This window comes from Molothrus aeneus, chromosome 1 (assembly GCF_037042795.1).
Source record: "Molothrus aeneus isolate 106 chromosome 1, BPBGC_Maene_1.0, whole genome shotgun sequence".
NCBI lineage: Eukaryota > Metazoa > Chordata > Aves > Passeriformes > Icteridae > Molothrus > Molothrus aeneus.
In genome coordinates, this window is record NC_089646.1 from 33844760 (window position 1) to 33851093 (window position 6334).

The 6334-nt window shown below is 41.2% G+C and overlaps 1 long non-coding RNA gene across 1 annotated transcript in view; it reads right to left on the reverse strand.

The window, feature by feature from the left end:
* The window catches only part of LOC136567634 (uncharacterized), a 39517-nt gene extending 34714 nt beyond the window's left edge, over positions 1 to 4803 (reverse strand). The window contains exon 1 of the long non-coding RNA XR_010785141.1: positions 4684 to 4803. This is a non-coding gene — a long non-coding RNA (uncharacterized lncRNA). The remainder of the gene's footprint in view (positions 1 to 4683) is intronic.
* Positions 4804 to 6334: the final 1531 nt, after the last annotated feature.

Consider the following 6334-nt stretch of genomic DNA (forward strand, 5'->3'; position numbering starts at 1 on the left):
ATGATTGACAGAGTAAAATAATTTAAATCAAAGGAAGTATAGGAATAAAAAACACTATAAGAAGATAGGAAAGCTCTGTGCACAAAATCTTACCTTCTCTTTCTCCTTCTTGAGTTTAGCCCTGGTTTTAAGTCCTGTAAACCAGACAGTGTACAAAGCCACTAATTGGAGCACAGCTATTGAAATAATTTATGCCATAGCATCCATAGCTTTCTATCATCTTTCTAGGGCACTAGGCCTGCAGTAGCCATGTATTCTAATAAGTTAACTCATTGCATTATATAGCCTGTTAGTCAAACAAATTGTTGGGTACAATCTGTTCCCAGTCAAGCCAGGGAAGGCTGTTTGTACAACTACAATGATATTTTGCAAAAAGTAAGCACATTTACTACCATAGTCATAGAGCTGTAGATATGTTTGTCTTATTAAAATGGACAGATATATGATAGGACTAAGGGAAAAAGTTAATTTTTAATCTTATGCTTTTAATTTTTAATGTGAGCACCATATTATGATAAGCGCTTCCAGCACATCTTACATAATAGAAAAATAAAATATCTCTGCACAGAACCCAGAGTCATATAATGTTGAAGGTCACTTGCCATACAACTTCACAAAGAATCCATTGATATGATGTGAGAGCGAGGTAAATAGATGTAATTAAAATATGCTAAAACCAATAATAAAAAAGACTGGCTTTTGTTTACTCTGGAAGCGAGCAGGAGCCATATTACCTCTGCAAACTATTTTCACTTAGCACGATTCAGGCGGAGTTATTGCCATGACCTTTTAAAAACGTACAAGTGCGGAATCTATAGCCTTTGGGAGGCACCGCTGCGGAGGCAGAGCTGGCCGTGCTCTGGTGCTGTGTATTTCTGCATCAGGAGGCAGCTGAAACCTAATTATCCTCAATCACACCGAGGTGAGCCAGGGCGGTGACAGGCCCTGTGCAGGTAGTGGAGGTGGGCACACGCCCATGGGGACACCGCTGTGGGCACGAGCATGTACCCACTGCTCGCCCAACACCCACCAGGGGAGACTTAGGGATGAGTTACAGGCAGTGTCACTCTCTTACAATAACAAACACTGGTCAGAAACAGCAACCTGCAAATTATGTACAGGGAGCTGGCAGGCTGCCACCATCCCACAGACCTTGCAGCCACAAACCACACCAGATCACAGAGGTCATCACAATTCCTTGGTCTCCAGCCATCCAGTATTAAAAAATAACAGTTGGCTTATCAGCAACATTGCTGAAGCCCAAGGACAGCATAGGAAACCCCATTTTATATTTCTTCCTCCGCCTCTCCCAAAGCACTAGTCCTTACAGTTTCATCCTCAAAGGTCATGAATTGAGGTGGGGAGAGTCACACAAACCTCCTACTACAACAGGTGTTTGCAGCAGTGCCACTTCTGGAGCCATTGAGGGAATTTTGGAATATTCAGCAGAAGTCAGAGCAAATTTTTTGTAAAATTAATCTCTTCACCTGAAGGAAAAAAAAAACCAACCAACCAAACAAACAACAAAAAAAAAAAACAAAAAAACCCAAAAAACCAACCAAACAAAAACAAACAAACAAAAAAAAACAAACAAAAAACAAAAAAAAAAACAGAAAGAAAGAAAAAGGCTTTTTCTGAGCCAGTGACTGATTTTTCCAGAAATGCCTGTTTGCCTTTGAAACTTCACCTGCAAGGGGTAAGTCAAAATTCAGGCTTGCTCTCCAAGGTGCCAGCTAGTCTGGCTCATCAGAGCACTGGAGTGCCTGTGCCACCAGTGAGTGAGTCACTCAGGTGACCCTGTTTAGTGACAGCACCTTGAGCAGCCACCACGCCAATCCTGTGCTGCCTCTCCTATGGGTCAAGAATTGATCCCAGTAAGCAGAAGAAGCACAAATACTCCTAATGCTACCCTGGGTTTGTGGCTCAGTCCCCAAAACCCCTAAGCTAGATCTGAGCTGCTGCTTGGTGTTATTGGAGGGAGCAGTGCAAGATTTAGGGAACTTAAGTACAGAAGTACACCCAAGACCTTTGTGCCAGCAAGGCAGGAATACCATTGTATCACTTAACACTCATAAACAGTGCAGGTCAACAAAATAAGTTACTTTCTCTTTATTGCTCTTAAACCAGCTTCAGCTCTTTTTCCATATAGGAAATTATTTGCTGTGTTAATGTCCACTGAATTTCCATGATGACAGGACCTACCACACAACCACCACACAGAGCATCCTTTAGTACTCTGCTTCACAGTGTGCTCCCATTTCCACACGGGCTGGAAAGGGATCCTTGTTGACCATAGTTTGTTTTAATGTCTCCTAAACGATAATAAATTTAGTAATGTTTAAAAACAAAAAAAACCACCCTATTTTATACTGTTCCAAGTAATATATTTCTCAATATATAACAAAAAATAAATTTAGCTTCTGGCAACCTAATTTGTAGATAACTCTGGTCGTTCGAAGATAGGATTTTTACATTAAACTTGGAATCCGCATGACTGTTTAACATCATTAAGGGAATATTATATTGACTGCAAGTAACTGGTTTCCATGTGGTTATATCAATCTATTTCTGTAAGACTGTACACTAGTTGTTCCCCTAGAGTACTCCTTGTAATGCTGAGAAAGTGTCAGAAATAATGACTGTCTACCTATATCTGCAATAAAACGTAGAGCATGGATATTATAGTTGTAAGTATCAAAGATTTATTTCATGACTGCAGGTAATGATGAATCTTTTAGCACAACTAATGTCTAGAGGAAACCTCTCTTCTTCTCTGAGCTGTCACATGGAGACTATTTATAGGGCCCTTAGTGCTGTGGGGCTTTAGCATAAAGAGGCAATGTGTCTGAGGTGCCACCAGATGGAAATGTTAGCAAGGGCTCCCTCTCATTGAAGATCTTTTAGTAGATAGCATTAGATTCCCTCTTTGTGTGTTTACGTCCCCCCAAAGACAGGGGACAGATGTTTAACATCAGACCATTAATCCCTTAGCCCAGGTTCCTGTGACAGCGAAAACCCAACAGAATGAGCCCTTTGCCTTTGCTCAGTGTAAATGCTGCAATTTACTGCTGATTTACAGAGTAGGGTCAGGCCATTAGAAACTTGGCAATCTTCTGTACAGCTGGAAAACAATATGCATGATAAGCTAAAATTCAATACCTTCTTGCACTAATTAAATGGGTTCCCACCAGGATGAAAACACAAATTACAAACAGGGCTTTTCTGCATCCCTATGCATTTTTCCCTGCAGATGTGACCACGCTTTATTTTGGTCCCTTTCTCCTGACCACAATGAAAGATTTAGCTCTCATCTGCAGCAGTGCTTCCATTGTCTATTTTTCCCATTCCCTGTTCCTGTAATCTCGGTTTTAAACTGGCAGGTTTGCTCTTCCTTGCTGGTCAGGGCACGCAGGTGGATGATGAAACCAGCACGGAATGCTACAAAAATCCCATCCTAATTTCATTACACAGATGGGCTTTTAGACGACAGATGCATCTTTTAAACTAGAAGCTCACCAAACATTGTCATTCCAGAAAACAAAACAACGGCAATACAACAGCATCCTTCATTGCAAGACCAGGATAATTAACCTTACTGCAGGACAGTGCCATGAATCTCTGTCATGAAGTGTCATCTGGTGACATCGTGAGCATAAGTAAATATTTAAGCAAACTTGTTCTGAAGCATGGAAATAATAAAGTGACAGATCTTGTAGAGAGACTATTTTAAGGGGGGGAAAAAAAAAACAGCCCAAAACAGAAGAGCCATTTCATACTTCCGAAATATGCCTGAAATAATTGGGATTCACGCATCTGAAATATAAACTCTGTCATTCATCAAGCCAAATAATAGTCTTTATATACTTATAAACCCCTGAATAAAAATCCAAACAGAGCATGTGTGTTCAGGTGGGACTCTGGAGCTCTCCCAACAACATTTTGCTGAATAGTGAATAATATTCAGCTCAAGTATGGTTTGCTTCCAGACTTATTCACTGAGAAACAACGGCAAGATTCTGAACAGCTGGAGGTTTAAGTAGAAAACAGAAATAGCTACAGGCTTTAACTCAGATCTAAATGGTATGAATAATAACAATAAAAAAAATACCTGGTAACTATAAATCTCATCAACCAATGCAAAAGAACATTCTAAATCTATTAATATTTCCAGAGACATTATCTCTCTGCCACCCCACTGCTTTGTGACTTGTTGTATCAGCGATATTATTTGCCTTAAAGCATGAGCTAAGTGTTTTTCTTCCCCTGTGAGGAGAATCGTCCACAACCTTCACAAGCTACAGCCCACTGCTCCCCTGCAGGAGGACTGGAGCATCATTAACAATGAGAGACACTTCAGGCACAAGTTGAGGCTCCAGCGTCTCCAAACCTTTCTGTCTCCCATCAAAATTCATATCCTGTCACTATTCTAGGAGCAGAAAGGCTTCTCATTACAGCATCATTCCCCTCTTGCAAGAAACACTGATTGCTGCACTGGTGGCTTTGGAAGGCAAAGATGTAATTTAGCAAAATAATGTACCATGCTGATTAATTTAATGTAGCCCATGACTAATTATGGTAATTCATTACATCTACAATTAGGCTAAGTAATTTATTGCACTGCAGTCTCATAAAGCAGAGGATTTATATCGAGTTTTGAATGTCACCCAAAGGACATTTCTGTACCTTGTCTTTACTGAGGCGGAATAAGGCTGCCAGCTGAGATGAGCCCAAAAAAAAAGAGGGGCGGGAAGCCCCCCACGCACCCTTCCTCTGCCACATTTGATGATTGTACTGCGGGCAGCGTGCAGGCGCAAGCCTCTCTGGCTGCAGCCTCCTCCTCCTCCTCCTCCAATGGCACCCTTGCGCAGATTATTTGGCATTGCCTTCCCATTTCTCTTAAACCACACCACAATTTAATTCACTGTGAGACCTGGACACCTGATACACCAAATGGAAAACCTGCTGGGCTGTCCCTGAATATGATTTGGAGATGACCAAGAGGGAAAAAAAAATAAAAAGGAGGAAAAAACACCCCACGCTCATTGTCTGGGTTTCTGTGCCGCTTTTGCAGAGTGCATTGCAGTGTATCTCAACAAAGGCTTTTGCTCGCCTTGGAGAGATGAAAGGGGGACATCTCCCTTCACTTCGGAGAGCCGCGACACGCACACGGCATTACTGTGAAATACAACCTCGCTCATACCCTGCAGCAGGGTTTGCTCCAGCAATGCTGCACTTCGGAGACCAATTTGTTTAGCTGATCACTGTCTCTTTGACGTGGCTGCAAATGTTACCTTTCTTTTTCAATCAAAAACACAGCAGGGTGTGCCATCTGTTTGGCACAGCCTTCCCTCTCTTCCCCGATGCCTTTTTGTGCAGATCATTTTACATGGCAATTTGCACGGATCTTTTATACCTTGATTTTGGTAAACATTTCTGCTTTCTTTTTTTAAATAACATGTCGCTCAGCTGAGTATCTTCAGTGTTTAAAAAAAAAAAGGGGGATAAAAAAAGCAGTGTGATCACAGGCAGTAAAATAGAATAAAAAGTATTTAAAAAAAAATATTTTCAGAGCAAATGGCTGCCTGTCATTACATTGATTATTTAAAATAGACATGTTTACCAAGACTGGCTAACGCATTTTACACTGCTGTGTTCCACATCATTTTCCTCCTTATATTTTACCTGGCAGGCACAGCTAATCAGAAGATTAATTTAACCATTTGAAAGACCTTTTTAAAGCAGGTTAACAAAAAAATAGCCACCGTATTAAATTGTCATTATATAACAAAAGCTAGCAGTAAAGCGGTTAACTATTTTTTCCCCAGCTCAGATGCTGCTCAGAGCAATGAAACCCCCTAAAGTAGGAACAGATGATCAGCACCACAAGCCGAAGCCACGGGGATGCTCATGGAGTTGGGAATGCTTTGCGGCATACAAATGAATTATCCTCATTCTTCTCCTGCCGGAGCATATAGGCCAGACCTCATTAGGATTCAATATCGCTCTGCTTTTCTAATGTTAATGTTCCAGTTATATAAGAAATGTGAAAAGGGGCTACGTATGGGGGAGGCAGGGGGGAGCTGATGCCACATTTATGGTCAACACGATGCTATAATTTGAAAGGCACAGCTTCATATTTTTGAGGAAATTACTGTGGTTTCCTATCTTCTCTCTCAGTCCTAAAGCAGCATTTTGTCCTCTCCTCCCTCTAATAAGTGCGTTTCAATGGTGTGCCTATCCCAGTTACAGCCGGTGCAATAAGAAATTTTATAGCTTCATTTTTTTGGTGGGGGGGAAGATGCTGTGACTAAACATCAGATTGTGAAAGCTTGGA